Source organism: Macaca fascicularis, chromosome 15 (assembly GCF_037993035.2).
Source record: "Macaca fascicularis isolate 582-1 chromosome 15, T2T-MFA8v1.1".
NCBI classification, from domain to species: domain Eukaryota; kingdom Metazoa; phylum Chordata; class Mammalia; order Primates; family Cercopithecidae; genus Macaca; species Macaca fascicularis.
This window is the reverse complement of record NC_088389.1, coordinates 112,704,230-112,722,344: the sequence shown is the minus strand read 5'-3', so window position 1 is coordinate 112,722,344 and position 18,115 is coordinate 112,704,230. Positions and strand designations below refer to the sequence as shown.

General features: G+C 40.3%; 1 pseudogene; it reads left to right on the top strand.

Moving 5' to 3' along the window:
• The first annotated feature begins 6,436 nt into the window (after nucleotides 1–6,436).
• LOC102116436 (probable ATP-dependent RNA helicase DDX10 pseudogene) lies at nucleotides 6,437–9,050 on the top strand (annotated as a pseudogene).
• The last annotated feature ends 9,065 nt before the right edge of the window (nucleotides 9,051–18,115 follow it).

Sequence of the window (18,115 nt, the reverse complement as noted above, 5' to 3'; positions counted from 1 at the left end):
TCAGCTGGGCATGGTGGCACACATCTATAATCCCAGTTGGGAGGTTGAGGCACAAGAATCACTTGAACCTGGGAAGCAGAGGTTGCAGTGAGCTAAGATCGTGCCACTGCACTCCAGCCTGGGTGACAGAGCAAGGCCCTGCCTCAAAAAAAAAAAAAAAATAGATCTTGCTCATCAAAGCTGAGGGTACACTTTAATAGAAAATTAAAAATTCAGGCTGGTAATAACCTCTCTCCTGCTAAATAAATGCAGAACAAATATTTTTTAAATATTGTTTTTTAAGGATATTGAATTATCTTTCCCAGCATCTCTGCCTGATATGATCTGGGCCTGTTTTTGTTACAATCTAACTACAATACAGTAAGTTGCATATCTGCCTTTGTCACTTTGATATTTGTATTCCCCAGAAGGTAGCACAGTGCCTTGCATATGGTAGGTGTTCAATTAAACTATGTTAGGTAAATTAATTGGTAGTCGTCCTTACAACCAACCATAGGCTATAGTTTAACTATGGGAAAGAAAGCTGAAAAGTACCGCAATTACACCAAGCTGTTTAATTACCTTAACTCTTCCAGGAAATCTGAAAAAGTAAACAAGCAAATTGAGAGAGAGAAACCAGTTCCCTTTGTAAGGATAACTTGTGCCTGCCTAAGAGACACTGCTATGTGAAAGAAGGAAGGAGAGAGATGTTATTTAGCAGAGTTGATGAAAAGCACAGCGTTTCTCTTCCTCCTAAGTTGAACATTGACTAAATGGTTTCATTATTTGTTTTATAATTTTCTAAACCATTACACACACTCACAACCCAATGCCAAATACAAATAATTTCATTAATCCAGTTTTGAGATTTTCCACCAGACTCTTTTATCTCTGTTAATGCAGAGTAACTGAAAGTGAATAGCCAACATGGTAAATTAGACTAGAAGTAAATTCACCCATTTGGTTCTTTCCTCTGCCTTTCCTATGCTGTTTTCTGTTGACACCTCACCATCACCATAAGCATACACATACAAACACATACATGCACACGTGCGCATAGGTACCCCAAGTAAAATTATTATATGAAATAAATCACCTTCATTACGCAGAAAATTATGTCCCATTTCTTAGGTTTCTTATGACACGTTCTTTGGATTCAGTCACACTACCCGACCTAACTCTATACAAGCTCCATCATTTAATACCCATCTAACCTTTGGCAAGTTACATAACCTCTTCTTTGAGTCTCAGCTTTTCTTCTGGAAAATAGAGTTGATGATGTTCATCTTTCAGGCTTTCTGGCAGTGTTAACTTGGATAACATAAAAATACCTAGTGCAGTTGCAAAGACACAGTGAGCACTCAGTAAAAGTATCCCCTTTCTTACTGTCTCAATTTTCTCCTAAGAAGTTGGGTCACATGGTCAATGAATTTCTTTTTTTTTTTTTTTTTTTTTTTTTGAGATGTAATCTTGCTCTGTTGCCCAGGCTGGAGTGCAGTGGCAAGATCGGGCTCACTGCAAGCTCCGCCTCCTGGGTTCACGCCATTCTCCTGCCTTAGCCTCCCGAGTAGCTGGGACTACAGGCACCCGCCACCACGCCGGGCTAATTTTTTTGTGTTTTTAGTAGAGACAGGGTTTCACCCTGTTAGCCAGGATGGTATCAATCTCCTGACCTTGTGATCTGCCTACCTTAGCCTCCCAAAGTGCTGGGATTACAGGCTTGAGTCACTGCGCCCAGCCAGCCAATGAATTTCTAAAATAACCCACTATAAGTGTGAAATTGTTTGTATGTACTTAACCCCATGCCCATAGTGAGAGGTGACAATGTGCTAACAGCCCTCGCTCTCCGTGCCTCCTCGGCCTCGGCATCCACTCTGGCGGTGCTTGAGGAGCCCTTCAGCCTGCCACAGCATTGTGGGAGCCCCTCTCTGGGCTGGCCGAGACTGGAGCCACCTCCCTCTGCTTGACAGGAGGTGTGGAGTGAGAGGCGAGGTCAGGAACCAGGGCTGCTCACTGTGGTCCTGGGCCAGCACGAGTTCCGGCAAGCGCCAGCTGGGGCACGGGTAGGGGCGCCCGCTCGGCAGGCCGGCACACTGAGCTGCCACCAGCACTGCAGGCCCAGGGCAGTGAGGGGCTTAGCACCTGCAGTGGGTGCACAGGGTTCCCCAGCAGTGCCGGTTCCCTGGCACTGTGCTCCAGTTCTTGCCAGGCCTCAGCTGCCTCCCCACGGGGCAGGGCTGTCCGAGCACCCACCTCCACAGTGGGCTCCAGCGTGGAGCACTGCCCCCTGCTCCTTGGCGCCCAGTCCCATTGACCGCCCAAGGGCTAAGGAGTGGAGGCATAGCTCAGGACTGGTGGGCAGCTCTGCCTGCCGCCGTGGTGCAGGATCCACTAGGTGAAGCCAGCTGGGCTCCTGAGTCTAGTGGGGACTTGTAGAACCTTTATGTCTAGCTAGGGGATTGTAAATACACCAATCAGTACTCTATGTCTAGCACAGGGTTTGTAAATACACCAATCAGTAGGCTGTATCTAGCTAACCTAGTGAGAACTAGGAGAACTTTTCTAACTAGCACTCTGTGTCTAGCTCAAGGATTATAAACACACCAATCAGCACTCTGTGTCTAGCTCAGGGTTTGTAAATACACCAGTCAGTACTCTGTGTCTAGCTCAAGATTTGTAAATACACCAATTGGTACTCTGTATCTAGCTAACCTAGTGGGGACTTGGAGAACTTTTCTGTCTAGGTGTAAGGATTGTAAAGGTACCAATCAGTACTCTGTAAAATAGACCAATCAGCTCTCTGTAAAATGCACCAATCAGCAGGATGTGGGTGGGGTCAGATAAGGGAATAAAAGCAGGCTGCCTGAGCCAGCAGTGGCAACTTGCTCCAGTCCCCTTCCACACTGGGAAGCTTTGTTCTTTTGCTCTTTACAATAAATCTTGCTGCTGCTCACTCTTTGGGTCCACCCCGCCTTTATGAGATGTAACACTCACTACGAGGGTTTGCGGCTTCATTCTTGAAGTCAGCGACACCAAGAACCCACCAATTCCAGACACAATAGCATTCCCAAGGTTCCTGCTAGCCTACACTGGGACTCCGTGAAAATTAGGCCTCCTATCCCCCAACCTTCTACCCTCACCAGTGTCCCACTGAACACAGCCCTGCAGGCCTACAACTTGTGGAATGGGGCCGGGCTCAAAGACTGAGTGTTTCTGCACTCTGAATCAGACTCTGGCCAAACCTTTATCTTCACCTTATCTCCAATGAACAATTTCCCAGGAAAGTTGAGGCAAAAACTCCTGAGGATTCCAGAACTTGGAATTGGTTTACAGCACAGGATGGATGATTTGTGTTGCCACGCTAAGTCAGGACCCAAAATATAAATAGCACCAACTACAAATGAGAAACTTCCCTTCCACCCAGTTCTACTGCTGCATATATAATGAAGTGACATTGGGCCTTGCATTTAGTTTTCCCGAGTCACAATGTCCTTATCTACGAATACCTGCCCTATTCCTTACCCTCACCAAACATTATGAGGTCCAAGTAAGTTGGTATGTGTGAACTTTAAGTCAATACGAGACAATTTATTATCAATTCCTGCCCCCCTAAATTCATCAGAATCACAGTAACAACCCAGCTGCTTAACAAATGTAAAAGAAGCAAGCAAACAAAACACCGTGACTATTATCAAAATATTTAAGCGTCAATACCCAACCAAGGCATTACCTTTTCTGTAAGCCCTTCCCTGATTCTTCACACCATGTCACCCTCTTCACAGATGAAATGAACTTGTTCCTCCTGATGTTGCCTCTGCATTTATAGCTACTTCTTTGTTGCACATACCTCAAAGAATTATAGTTAGTTGTTTGCTTGTCTGTCACCCTTGCCAGACTGTGAGGTCACTGAGGGCTGGAGCCATATCTGTAACCTAACCCTGACCTGGCTCACTGCCTGGCACATAAATCCTACTGTAGGTATCTTCAGAGGTGAAAAGAATGAGGAGCATTCTGACCTGCATTCTTTTCTCAACTGTGCACCTCACTAATGTCAAGAGTGAGCTTGGACAAATTCCTTTTCTTCCATGAAATGAGGACATCAGACTAAATCAAGTTTACAAACTCTTGCCCCACAGGCCCAATCTAGTCCTTCAGATGTGGTTTTTGGGCTGCATAGTTGATGGAGTTAAAAAGAAACCTCAATTATGAACATTTAGAGAGCAGAAAATTTCATGTAAAACTTGAATTTTTAGCTTCTGTTTAAAAATGAGATTTCATAGCACTGGTTGTCACTCTCTATAGCAACAATGGATGGAGCTGGCTGGTATGTCCCTTCTAAGACAGGCTAGGAGCCGCCCAGTCCACCACAGTTCTCTTGATCCAGTCACTCATTTCTATTACCTGCCTCTGTCCTTACATGCATTTCATTAGAGTTTCTAAATACATTCTAGCTGTAATAATATCACTCTGGGTCTTTAGAAATCTTCGCCTAAACAGCTAAACACACACATATATTTTTTTACCATGCAGACCGGAGGCTCTGAAGCCACCACTCCTATTGCACTACTCACTATCCTCACCCTTGCAATTAATGAAAGAAAGGAAAATACATCAAATAGAGGAAAAAACAGGAAGGAGGAGGAGGAGGAGAGGGAGGCTTTAGCTACAAATAGTGCTACTAGAGGTATTATGATATCATGCGTGGAAAATTAGATAGTTATACAGTGCCAGATTTTCCATGCAGCAGAGCAATCATTTTGTCTGTGATCCTGGAAACACACATAATAGGGGATGTGAAAAACTGGAGGTTAATCATCAGAAATTATTATGGCTTTGGGTGTCACTCCCACTGGTGTTCTCTCCCTCCTGCTCCCCATGGCCCTCTTGCAAGGAGCTGCAACTAGCAATTTGAAATTTACACACCTTCACAGGAGAGATGCCTCATCTGCAGCATATCTATAACCTCCCAAGGCAAAGCTGCCATTACTTACAGTATAATCAGTATCACAGCAGGTGCAGAGAGGAGGAGAGAGCTAGGTACATATTACTAAGAAGCCTGATGAGTCCAACATACTGCTCTTCTCTAACAAGTATTGCCCCAGGAAATTTAAAATAGCACATCTCGATGTGCATGGCATACATCTGCTAAACCCATGTGGTGTTTGATTGGACAGATCAACACCAACCTAGCCTGCATTTTCTCTCCAGCTTCCTTCATACTCTGGCTAGATCAATTTGAGCACAGAGTCCAGCATAAGCTCTGTCTTTGGAACGTTCGGTTGGCTTCTTACAAAACTAACTGCATCCCTAAATTCCCAGGTTTTTCCCTTTCCCAAAAGCCTCAAGTTGATAACTGAAAGAAAAAATTATATTCTTTTCCCATATCATCATCTTTTTAGACTAGTATTCTTGTCTCATACCATGGTCTTTTAGTCTTGAGACTGGTCCATCAGCTAATGAAGAGCAGAAAAGTCTTATTTTATAAATATTTTTTATTAGTATTTATGCTTTGGAAGTAGATAATTTTAGTAAGATAAGTCAATAACAGGCCAGGCACAGTGGCTCACACCTGTAATCCCAGTTACTCAGGAGGCTGAGGCAGGACAATCGTCTGAACCCAGAAGGCAGAGGTTGCAGTGAGCTGAGATCGTGCCACTGCACTCCAGCCTGGGCAAGAGACTGAGACCCTGCTACACACACACACACACATACACCAAAAAAAAAAAAAAAAAAAAAAAAAAAAAAAAAAAAAACTCAATAACAAGCACAATTAAATTGCAAACTCTTCCACTGTCTCCCGAAATATCCAAAGCAATCTATCTAGGTGCAGCTTCCAGTAAGTTTCTCCATCTCATGAACATTGTTCTCAAAGGTGATAGGTCTGGAGAGAGATGAGAATTACAGCAAATCCATTAGCTACATCTGAAAAAGACATTAGCTACACATTATTGACAATTTATCCACACCTTTTTCTTCTATGTGAAAGATAACACAGGCCCACATCCACAGCGTTGGAGAGAAGCACAGGTTTGGAATTCAAGAATTTTTAATTCTAGTCCTGGCTTCATTAGCTAGAACTGTGACCATCAGTAAACTCCGTAACTTCTCTGGATTTTTCTTCAACTTCAGAATAAAACAGATGAAGTAACTTCTAAAGCAGTGCTTCTAAAATTTTAAGATGCAAATGAATCACCTGAAGATCTTGTTAAAATACAAAGATTTAGAATGGACTTGACAACCTGCATTCCTAATGAACTCTCAGGTGATCCTGTTAATGGTCGGCCTCATGGACCACACTCTGAGAGCAAGGTGCTGGAGCACTGTTCACAAACTTGGCTGTGCACTGGCACCACATGAGTAGTTTAAAAATACCAACACCTACGCATGTGCCTCTGTGTGTTTTCCCCACGCTTATTCTACGAGCCTGGCCTTAGGTGCTTTATGTCTGGGGGTGACCCGAGCTGTCGCTGCCTCCGTAATGGGCAAAACTACAGACTCTCCGGGTTCGGGAGCCCAACCTGACCCAGTGCAGAGCTTCAATCGCTGGAAGAAAAAATACAGCCACAGGCAGAAAAAAAAGAAGCAGTTGAGGAAGCAACTGAAGAAACCCAAATGGCAGGTTGGGTGCGAGGGTATCAGCCGCCTCATGCAGAACTATGAGAAGATAAATGTAAATGAAATTACAAGATTTTCAGCTTTTTCCTTGTCCAGAAAAAACACTGAAAGGTTTGCAAGAAGCTCAGTACCGTTTGGTAACTGAGATACAGAAGCAGACCACTGGATTGGCTTTGCAAGGTAAAGATGTACTTGGAGCGGCCAAAACTCGATCTGGCAAGACTTTGGCTTTCCTTTTTCCAGTGCAGGAAGCCTTATATCGTCTGCAATGGACCTCAACAGATGGGCTGGGAGTTCTCATAATATCACCTATGAGAGAACTGGCCTATCAGAACTTTGAGGTTCTCCAAAAAGTGGGAAAGAATCATGGCTTCTCAGCTGGTCTCATCATTGGTGCAAAGGATCTGAAACACGAAGCTGAGAGGATCAACAACATAAATATACTTGTGTGCACACCAGGTCGGCTTCTTCAACACATGGATGAAACAGTATCTTTTCACGCTACCGATCTCCAAATGTTAGTTCTTGATGAAGTAGATAGAACCTTGGAATGGCCTTTACTGATACTGAAAATCTCCCCAAGAAACGTCAGACTTTACTTTTCTCAGCAACACAAACTAAATCTGTAAAGGACCTTGCACGCTTGAGTTTGAAAAACCCTGAGTATGTCTGGGTTCATAAAAAGCACAATGTAGCACCCCTGCCACTTTGGAACAGAACTACATAGTTTGTGAGCAGCAGCAAAAAATGAGTTGCTGTATTCCTTTTTGAGAAGCCATCTGAAGAAGAGCATTGTATTTTTTTCCAGTTGCAAAGAGGTCCAATATCTGTACCGAGTGTTTTGCCAGCTATGTCCTGGTATTTCTATCCTTGCCCTCCACGGTTGACAGCAGCAAATGAGAAAAATGGAAGTCTATAATGAGTTTGTCCGTAATAGAGCTGTGGTACTCTTTGCTAGTGATATTGCAGCCAGGGGGCCGGATTTCCCGGGTGTGAATTGGACTCCTCAGTTTGATTGTCCTGAGGATGCCAACACATATATTCACAGAGCAGGTAGAACTGCTGGGTACAAAGAGGATGGTGAAACTTTATTAATTTTGCTTGCCTCAGAAAAAAGCTATCGTGCAGCAGCTTCTTCAGAAGAAAGTACCTGTGGAGGAAATCAAAATCAATCCAGAAAATCTTATAGATGTCCAGAAAAAATTGGAATCTTTTTTAGCTCAAGATCACGATTTAAAAGAAACAGCTCAAAGGTGCTTCGTCTCCTATACACAATTGGTATACCTGATGAAGGATAAAGAAGTATTTGATGTAAGTTATCTATACCTGAATATGCCCTGTCTCTTGGTCTTGCTGTGGCACCATGCATAAGATTTCTTCAGAAAGTGCAGAAACAACCCATCAAAGAATTGGTAATGAGCCAAGCTGATGAAGTAATTGAGTCAATGGCTCCCTCCCTCACTGATGACAAAGTGGAAGAATTTAGAGTCTTCTCCAATGAGAAAATGTCCATCCTTCTGAAAGGTGGAAAAAGACTCAAAGGGGCAGAGCACAGACTGGCTAACAATACTAGTGATGAAGAACAGGAAGAAGAGGAAGACGATGAAGAAGAAATGGAAGAGAAACTGGCAAAGGCAAAAGGATCTCAAGCTCCATCTCTTCCTAACACCAGTGAGGCACAGAAGATCAAGGAAGTTCCTATGCAGTTCCTAGACAGAGATGAGGAGGAAGAAGATGCTGATTTCTTGAAGGTGAAGTGGCACAATGTGTTTGGATTTGACCTTAAAGAGGAGAAAACATTACAGAAGAAAGAACCTTCTAAATCTAGCATCAAGAAAAAAAGTGACCAAAGTTGCAAAAGCAAAAAAAGTAATGAAGAGAATTTTAAAGTGAGTAAGAAGATAACAGGTACTGATGAAGGAGAGTTGGTTCAGCAGTGGCCACAAATGCAGAAATCTGCCATCAAGGATGCTGAGGAAGATGATGACACGGGTGGTATCAACTTAGATAAAGCAAAGGGAAGACTTCAGGAGGAGGACAAATTTGACAAAGAAGAATATAGGAAGAAAATTAAGGCAAAGCATCAGGAGGAAAGACTGAAAGAAAGGGAAGCTAGAAGAGAAGCCAATAAGAGACAAGCGAAGGCCAAAGATGAAGAGGAAGCCTTTCTGGATTGGAATGATGATGATGATGGATTTGATCCAAGCACACTACCAGATCCAGATAAGTACAGAAGCTCTGAAGATTCAGATAGTGAAGATATGGAAAATGAAATTAGTGATACCAAGAAGAAGCAGGGGATGAAGAAGAGGAAAAACAGTGAAGTGGAAGACATGGGACCAACAAGTCGTAACAGAAAGAAGGCCAAGTGGGACACTTCCGAGCCTTTGGATACTGGCCTGTCTTCAGCGGAGGATGAAGAGCTCGTGTTACATCTGTTAAGAAGTCAAAGCTAAATACTTCCTGCGCCTGCCTTCTCCTTGAAACCTTGGTTACGATTGTGTAGACAGGAAGTTGAAAAACAATTGATTTGGGGGCACTTAGGTACCACATGTCCCATTCCCAAAGGGCACATTTCTGGATAGAAGCGATCTCTCACAGGACATGCTTTGTGCCATCACTGAGCATACTCAGATCAAGGGTGGATGATACCATTTCCTGACCCTAGTTTCCAGCATGTGTTCTGTTAGAATTTTATCCATGGGCTCCTACGCCTTGTCATTGGAAATGCTGCCTTTGTTTTACTGGCAAGTTCTGGAGCTCTTGTGTCATTGTTAGAAATTCCTGTGTTGCTTACTGTACAGAAGTTTCTGTGTTACTGTTAAAATTGATCATGATTTTGATGTATTTAATATTTGCAAAGAGACTGAGTATGATGGACCAGCCCTGAGAAAGAACATTTTCGAATTGAGATGATCAATAATAAACATATTTCCTATTTAAAAAAAATACCAACACCTAGGATCCACATCAGAGTGTGATTTAATGACTATAAACTGTGTTTGAGCATGGGGTGCTTTTAAAGTTCCCCAGCTGGTTCTAGTGTAGAGCAGAGTTTGAGGAACCCTGTCCCATTCCTTAAAACTCTAAAATAATGACCTTTATTTTTCAGTCACATTACATTTGTAGAGTGAAATTCCTTGTTATCTATTATCTCATGACAACCCAGAGAGCTAGCAGGGCAAACACTATTAACTTCGATTTACAAAAGAGATAACCAAGCACCCAAGGGGCAGGAGAATTGCCTAGTGGCATACAGCTAATGGCAGACCTTCTGCTACTAGAACAACTAGAACACAGCATTCCTGATAAACAACCTGTGTTTTCCCCCGATTGCTTTGCACTGGCTGTACAAACTAATAATGACAAAGAGAAAAAATGATAGTAGCTTTTCTGTCCCAAATTCCACTAAAAATAATATGAATGACAATGTAAGAGAGAAATACATGCAACTAGTTAAACAATTAAATGCGTAATTGGTGGAGGAGCTACTTGGCTGCTGTGGGTGATACTAACAAGGAGAATAAGGTTGCTAAGGTTATGTCAGCAGGACCAACCATTAGACGTCAAGTGAGCACAGCTAGATGGATTAATGCAGCACTAGGAATACAACAAAATGTACTGGGGAAGTGCCATAACAAATCCTGGGCAAGAGACCAGACAGTCTTCCATTTGATAAAACTAGGAATTTATTGGAACTTGTTGAGATAGCCATCCCACTTCTAAACACTGCAAAACCTACACAGAGAAACAAAACAAACTTAAAAGTTCTGGCTTTGGAACTAAGGCAAGTGGTGGAAATTAATAAACAACCAAGTAAACAGGAGGTAGAAAAGAAGAAACTGGTATTTTTTAATGCTTACTATGGACCAGCCAGTTGTATGAATTATCTGGCCTTACTCTTATTTGTAAGGTAAGCTTTATTATTCCCATTTTACAGATCAGAAGGTGAGTCAGAGTTTGTCTTTTACACCAACTTACATTTGAATGTCAGAGATGGGTTTAAGCCTAGGTCTGTCTGATTCCAAACGTCTCATGTCCTTTCTTCTATCCAAACTAATTCCTGTAACTAAATCAAACATTTTCAGGTGAACTACTGTTCTTCCCCAAATCTTCATCTTGTCTATGTAGCAGAGACAAAATACTATTATAATGTCATAACTTGTTGATGCTGTTATTCCACAAAACAATAAAAACACTATGTATAGATTTGGCCAAAACAAAATCAAAACCAAAAAACTTTCCATTGACCTTCTGGCCTTTTGGCTTTGCAAAAGTGAAGCCCAAATCCTTTTCAACAGAGGCTGAGAAACTGCACCCTAGAGGTCAGATGTGGCCTACCAACATGCTTCATTTGAAACATACAATATCAACCCTCATAGTGTTTTTTAAATTTTGGAAGCAAAACCCAGTCACCTCATAGAAATGGGAATTCCTGTTGTCTCTCCAAATAGTAGGAAGAGTTGGGAATGCCCCACTCATGCTCTCATGTGGTGTCAACAGCTAAAGTTGAGTCCCAGGTTCTCTGTAGGTGAAGCATCTGTTATCCACTAACCACGGTTCCCATCTTTCCCTATTTATTATATATGTCAGATGATAAATGTCATCACACTTAAGCTAAATATTTCCTAAACTTTTTCCTATCAAAGGTTGTGTTAAAAAATACACCCAAGAAGCCCGACCATTTATTTCAAAAAGATTGAAGACAGTATACTTTTTCTTATAACAAGCCCACATCACCCATATATATATATATGGATATATATATACTTTTTTTTTTTTTTTTTTTGAGACAGAGTCTCGCTCTGTCACCCAGGCTGGAGTGCAGTGGCAAATCTCGGCTCACTGCAAGCTCCACCTCCCGGGTTCATGCCATTCTCCCACCTCAGCCACCTGAGTAGCTAGGACTACAGGCACCTGCCACCATGCTGGGCTAATTTTTTGTATTTTTAGTAGAGACGGGTTTCACCATGTCAGCCAGGATGGTCTCGATCTCCTGACCTCATGATCTGCCCACCTTGGCCTCCCAAGGTGTTGAGATTACAGGTATGAGCCACTGTGCTCGGCCCATCACCCATTTATATTTACCAGATTACAAAGATATTTGAATTTATAAATCCTGCTTTTCAGGAATGGGTGAGCTGAGAAAACCAGATGCTAAACTCTTCTATCTAATAACGTAAAAGGCCTTCTTAAATAGAGGTAGAGTTTCATCTGAAAAGGAGGTTAGGTTTACTGCAACATGGACCACAGCCTGAAGGTAAAGAGAAAGGGTTTTGTTATTCTTTTTTCTTTGCAGTTAGCCCAAGAGAAAGTTGGGGTGTCAGGTCTCTGAATAAAAGGAAACCTGGTCAAATGTTCTCACTCCTATTGTGGAGGTAAACACTGCCACTGGATTGGAACAGAGAAGGAAAATCAGTAGACATCATCTGATATTATGGAGTTATAATAGGCAAATTCATATTTAAGATTTTTTTCTGTGTTGTAATTTCCTGAATTACCTGCAGCTCTTCAGCAGAGTTTGCAAAATGTTTGCGTTTAATCCTAAGTATACTACAGAGAGTCAGATGAGAGCCTTGTTTTCACATTTGGAACAAAGTTGCAAGGGAGTGTGGAAGCAGCCTGGAGAAGCTGCCACAAGACTCCCAAATCCATCCCCCAGAATTAAATTTGGAAAACAGAATGTGTTCCTTGGGGATTTCCAGATACAAAAGGGATGAGAACCTGAAGACAAGTCTTCCTGTGGTTATGCTGAATGTGGCAGTAGGGAGATCTACTATTACTATCCAGATACAAAAGGGGCCTGCAGGCCCTGATAGCCAGAGGACTTGGGGAGACTTGGTTTACTAACAAACAAAGTGGCAGTGAAACCTGATCTGTGCCATGGTTTCTATCTCTATAGGATGCCTCCAGAGCTGTTTATATATAAAAATAATAATAAATAAAAGAATTATTAAAACAATGAATGATATTATATGTGTGGCATGAATGGTATATGTCTTCTTGATAGGTTTTAAGGTTTTTCCAGGCACATAGCCAAGAAAAATCCAAAAACTGGAAGGAAAATCAGTGTTTAATGGAATAAAAGTGTGACTAGTGTTTCAAATTAATGTTTGAACCTGTATAGACTGTGATGTATTTATCTTTACTTCCTATATATCTAGTACACAAATTCTTCACACATGGTAGGAGCTAAATAATTGTTCATTTAAATTGAAAAAATAAAATAAAAATTATCATGAGTATCTGAGAACTGTCTTAGTTCTCAGACAATAAGAGAATTAGTATCTGAGAACTAAGATAGCTGTTCCTAAAACTATATTCAGAAAAATTTTGGCTTTCTAGAAAGACATGTCATAGGAATTCTGAGAGATGTCTTCAGTAATTCACAATTATTACTAATAGGATGTAGGTGCTGACAGGTAAGTAAGTCAAGTTAGCTTCATCAGCTTAGAAATCAGCATTGGTGCTAGATGCTTCTTTATCTCATGCAATCCTCAATAACCCTACAATGTGAGTATTATTTAATTTACAAATTATTACATGGTAAAGACCTTTGTGGCCCTCCTGTATATTTGAAAATATAAATGTATTTGCAATGCCAAGAGCAAATCATAGAAAAAGGTACTAAAGGCAAAAAGCAGCTATTCATGACCTATTACTAAAGAAATCAAAAGATCTGTTCCTCACACTTGCTTGCTCTTTTGGAACATTCATACTGGCCAGAGAAATAATTGTTGATAAATGAGCTTCAAAATTATTCTTTGGCACAACAGATCAGTAATAACATCCGTGTAAATATAATATCACAACATAAACACTCAAAGCCACAGAGAAGAAAATAATGCTGTTTGGTTTGGTTTCATTTAGGGGAGCTTATTACCTATTTTTTGAACAAGCCATTCTCTCTACAAAACCCAGCTAGCAAATCTGCCTTGCCTATTATCATTGTGAGAATAATGTAGCAAACAGATGGAGGGTTTCATACAATTTGTTGAACTAAATTTAACAGGTTTGGCTGTGAGTGTTAACTTATTTTATATTCTATTTGTGCTGTGTTTGTAATAGATGCACACACATGAATCAAAACAGAAAATCTGTACCTAGTACAGCTGGTTTGATAATGTTTTTATTATAGCACCACATACTTCTAATTAGAAGGCTTTATATTTGGGCCACCAAGAAATTCTGGCTGCAGAGCTGTTTGTGTGGCATTCACATAACAAAAAATATAAATACTATGGAAACATTTGAACCCTTCCTCCACCTATGGCACCATATGTGAAAGGGACTAGGACCATAGTCATTAAATTAATAAAAACCTACTAAATAAATGAACAATCAAAGAGTACACTACAATATTTAATAGGTGGCATTCATTTGGCTTACAGATCCAAGTAGGACTGTATTGGTGACAGATGAAACATGGAACACTATGTCAAAAATATGAGTCAAGAAAACTGAATGCCATTAAATGTTAAATGGCAGCAAGAATCCTCAAACTTCAAGTCAACTTCACGATGTGAATTCTACTGTTAAGGAAGCTCTCATTTTATCAACACAAGGAACCAAATGGAACATAATTGAGAAACTATTTTTAAGCAATATCCTCCTAAAATTACTTATTAACTCATGTTACCCTGTGATCGTATTTCCCATTCATTGAAATGGCAGGATGGAAGCTATAAAAGTAATGTATGTGATGGTAGTGAGAAGTAAAGAGTGCAAGTCATCAGGAACCTCTCCTCTACGCCCAAAAATAAGCTGGACACATAGGAGACACATGTAAACACAGCCACATACACACCAAAGAAGATCCAAGTGGGGGAAAAAAATAGCAATGTGCAGGTCCACATTCAGAATTTTACATTCTCCAGGGATACAATAATATAATATACACAAAGCTGGCTTAAGAAAAAGCCTTCTAAATTTCTTTGAATTAAATAGTCCTTTATTTAAGTAAACTGTACTCACCAGTAAATTGCAAGGTATTTTGAGTTTGCACCTCTGATGTTTGAAAAAACATCTACAATTAGGAATCAAGGCCTGAGCCCTTCTTGCCCTTAATTAAAGTCACTGCTCTCCTTGTCAAGGCTTCATAGTCCCTCTTTCTCTTATGCTTGACAAAGCAAAGGGAGGTGAAAGAGTCACTGATTTTAATCTCACTAGCCTTTCTCCAGGTGCCAGCCTCAGCAAGATTTTTATTATTGAAGAGGAATATGACCCAATCTCATTCATCTGGCAGGTTCTCTTAAGTTACTTTTGTTTGAATATCAATAGTATCGAAAAAAAGTTAAAATAATCGTATGGATCAGACATGGACCACCCAGAGACTATGTTCTTTAAAGCTGATCAGAAGTTAGATTTTTAACACTTTCTAAAGCAAACCAGTATCTGTTACAAAGTAAGAAAAGTGATTTTTACATAATAATCATAGATATGTAATGATATATGAAAATGAGATAGAAAACAACATATAGACTGAAAATAAAACAAAGTGAAAAATTTGCTTGACAAAGTCACCATTGTTCCTGTAGCAAAAAACCTAGTCCATTCCACTGAGTTTATCTCTGTCTCTGGACAATAGGAATTTACCCTTCAGTCAATCAATACTCAGTATGGAGGATAGAGAGAGGATACTGAGATACCCCTCTCCCTACGGGATGCAAAACACCCAAAATATTATTTTTAAAGTGTTTAAGTCCCTTTTAATTATATCAATCATAAATGGCACCTTTTGTTTATTGAGTGTCTTTATATTCAGAGATCCAGGATTTTTTACTGAAACTGTCAAATTCAAACACCTTATTATTAACTCTCAATGACTTTTTTGTTTAAATTCTCTAAAAGTATGTACCATTACAAGGATTTTATATTTTTTTAATTCCCTTCTAAAAAAAAAATCCCTTCTGGCAATAATCTTTCTTTCAATTACTGTTAGCATTAAATATTTTTAAAGCCGTAATTACTCATATTCTTCATCTTTCTTTGTATCTCTGGATTCCATTTTTCTCCCCACTTCTTACTAAGAATCTATATGAAGGATTTTTTTTTCTTTTTTAAGTCCTCTGAATTACTTTAATTGCTCAATTTTCTAAACTATTCTTTTTTTCTTTTCTTTTCTTTTTTTTTTTTTTTGAGACAGGGTCTTGCTCTGTTGCCCAGGCTGGAGTGCAGCAGTGTGATCTCGGCTGATGCAACCTCCGCCTCCTGGGCTTAAAGGATCCTCCAACCTCAGCCTCCCAAACAGCTGGAACTATAAGCATGCACCACCACTCCTGGCTAATTTTTGCTTTTTTTGTTGTTTGTTTTAGAGATAGGATTTCGCCACGTTGCCCAGGCTGGTCTAGGACTCCCGGACTCAAGGGATCTATCTGCCCCTCAGCCTCTAAAGTGCTGGGATTACAAGCATGAGCCACCCCACCTGGCCTAAACTATTCTTCATTGCCTTCATTTTCTGACTCTATCTTCTTACTTTAAAGAATACCTTTAAGTGTTTATCTCCCAATTTATGCCTACCCCTGTATTAGGCTCTGTGAGAAAACAAAAGAAGTCGAACAAAAGAAGTCGAACAAAACAAAACAAAAGAAGTCGAACCCAATGTTCCTGCCTTTTAAAAGCTTACGACTAGGGACGAATATTTGGAACCGTTTGAAAATTTTATTTCTTGCTGAAGACATAAGACATCCATACAAACAACAGCAAAGGGTTTGGCATCAAGTTCATATGTAGTATACACTAAGCTGGTTACAGATGTTTCTAGAAAGAAAACACATAACTTCTTCTCAACCTCTCTTGAGATTCGTATTTCTAAGTGTCACCTAGATAAACCATAGATGGGTCAAATTCAGAATGTTTAAAATCAGTATCAGCATTTCTACGAACTCCTGTCATTACTCCAGTTTTCTACACCTGAATGAGTAACTACTTTAATTCACCAGTTCAGTCTCCTATAAGTTGTCCTTAAGGATGAACTCTCATTCTCCACATCTAGAATGAGGTCTGGTTGATGCAAGCTTCTACATACCTCTCAACTCTGACCCCACTGCCTCCCTTCTCTTCCCATTGTCATTGCCTTAGTGAAAGTAAACCATCTTAACTCACATGAAGCACTGCTTCCATCCCCCAACTCATTCCTCTTCCTGCCTATCTACAAGCAGAAAGATCTTTCTAAAACATACATTGCAACAGAAAACAGCCCACTGATGGTTCCCTGTGGCCTAGAGAATAAAGTACAAATACCCCTTTTCAATCCCTAGGGCCTGTCCCCAGTTTAACCACAGCCTTCCTTTCCAATCTTGTTCTAGCCTCCATTCATGTGCACCCTACATTCCAGCTTCTCATCATTCCCTGCACATCTCAGGCTTCTTCACAGCTACAAACTTCTACTCACTCTGTTCCTTTCAAGAATGCCCTTCTCTCATCAAGAATCTCCTGAATCACAATGCCTCCTACAGGACCCAGCTCCAGTGAGAAACATTTTACAAATCATTCAACTACAATTACTCTTCCCCTACGTGTCTTCCAAAGCAGTGTATCCATGTCTCTAGTACAGTGTTTTTCACATATAGTTCACATATATTTAAATAATTTATACCTTCTTCCGAACTCTTCAAATATATAAATTTGGACATTCATCTTTAGTCAGCAGTATCTAACTGGCATAATAGCTAGCCAACAAATTTTGAATGAGTACATGGATAAATTACAGATGGCATTAAGAGACAATGTGGAACTTCAAGATTTGCCTGAAGAAATAAAAGATTTAGTCTGTTGAGGAGTCCACAAATACTCAGACCTCATCAGAATGAACCCCATTACAAAAATGGTTTATCTAAAGTTTTTTAGATAAGAAAATAATTTTCTTTCTCTACATACAGTCTGTCTAACAGCAGGTCTTCAGAACTATAAAGATCTGATGGATAAGAAGAGAACTGAAATCTTCACAGGTCATTGGGTCTATTATCAGGTAGATGTTATCTTTCAAATGCCTCATCTATGCCCACCAACTGCAAGAAGAGGACATTAGAATTCCCCAACTCCCACCACAAAGACAACTAATGTAATACTCAGGAATTCCAAGGAGCTTAGAGGAACAAGAAGAAGGTAAGCACATGGAATTTTTCTCATTTTCCTGTGAATTCAGAGTACACTCTTTTACTCATTAATTTAATTCTGAGCAATTGTGCACCATCTCTATTTCACTTCAGCTCTTTCAGACACATGAATCTGGAGAAAGGGTTTGGAGGGGTAATATTTCATATTTAGTCAAAGTAATGAATATTTTGGGGTGACTGTAGACATCTGTTGTGATTATTTTAACTGGAGTCATCTTGTGCAAAGGCAACAAATGTTTTCTCACTGGAAAGGTTTGCTCTTGGCCACTGGGTTTCCACTTCCAAAGTAAATTGGGAGACTTGGGCAAAGTTTGTATCTCTCCCATCTCAAATCTCTGATTTTACCTAGATTGATGATTCTCAAAATATGGTCTGGGAATCTCTGGGGATCTTTGAGACTATCA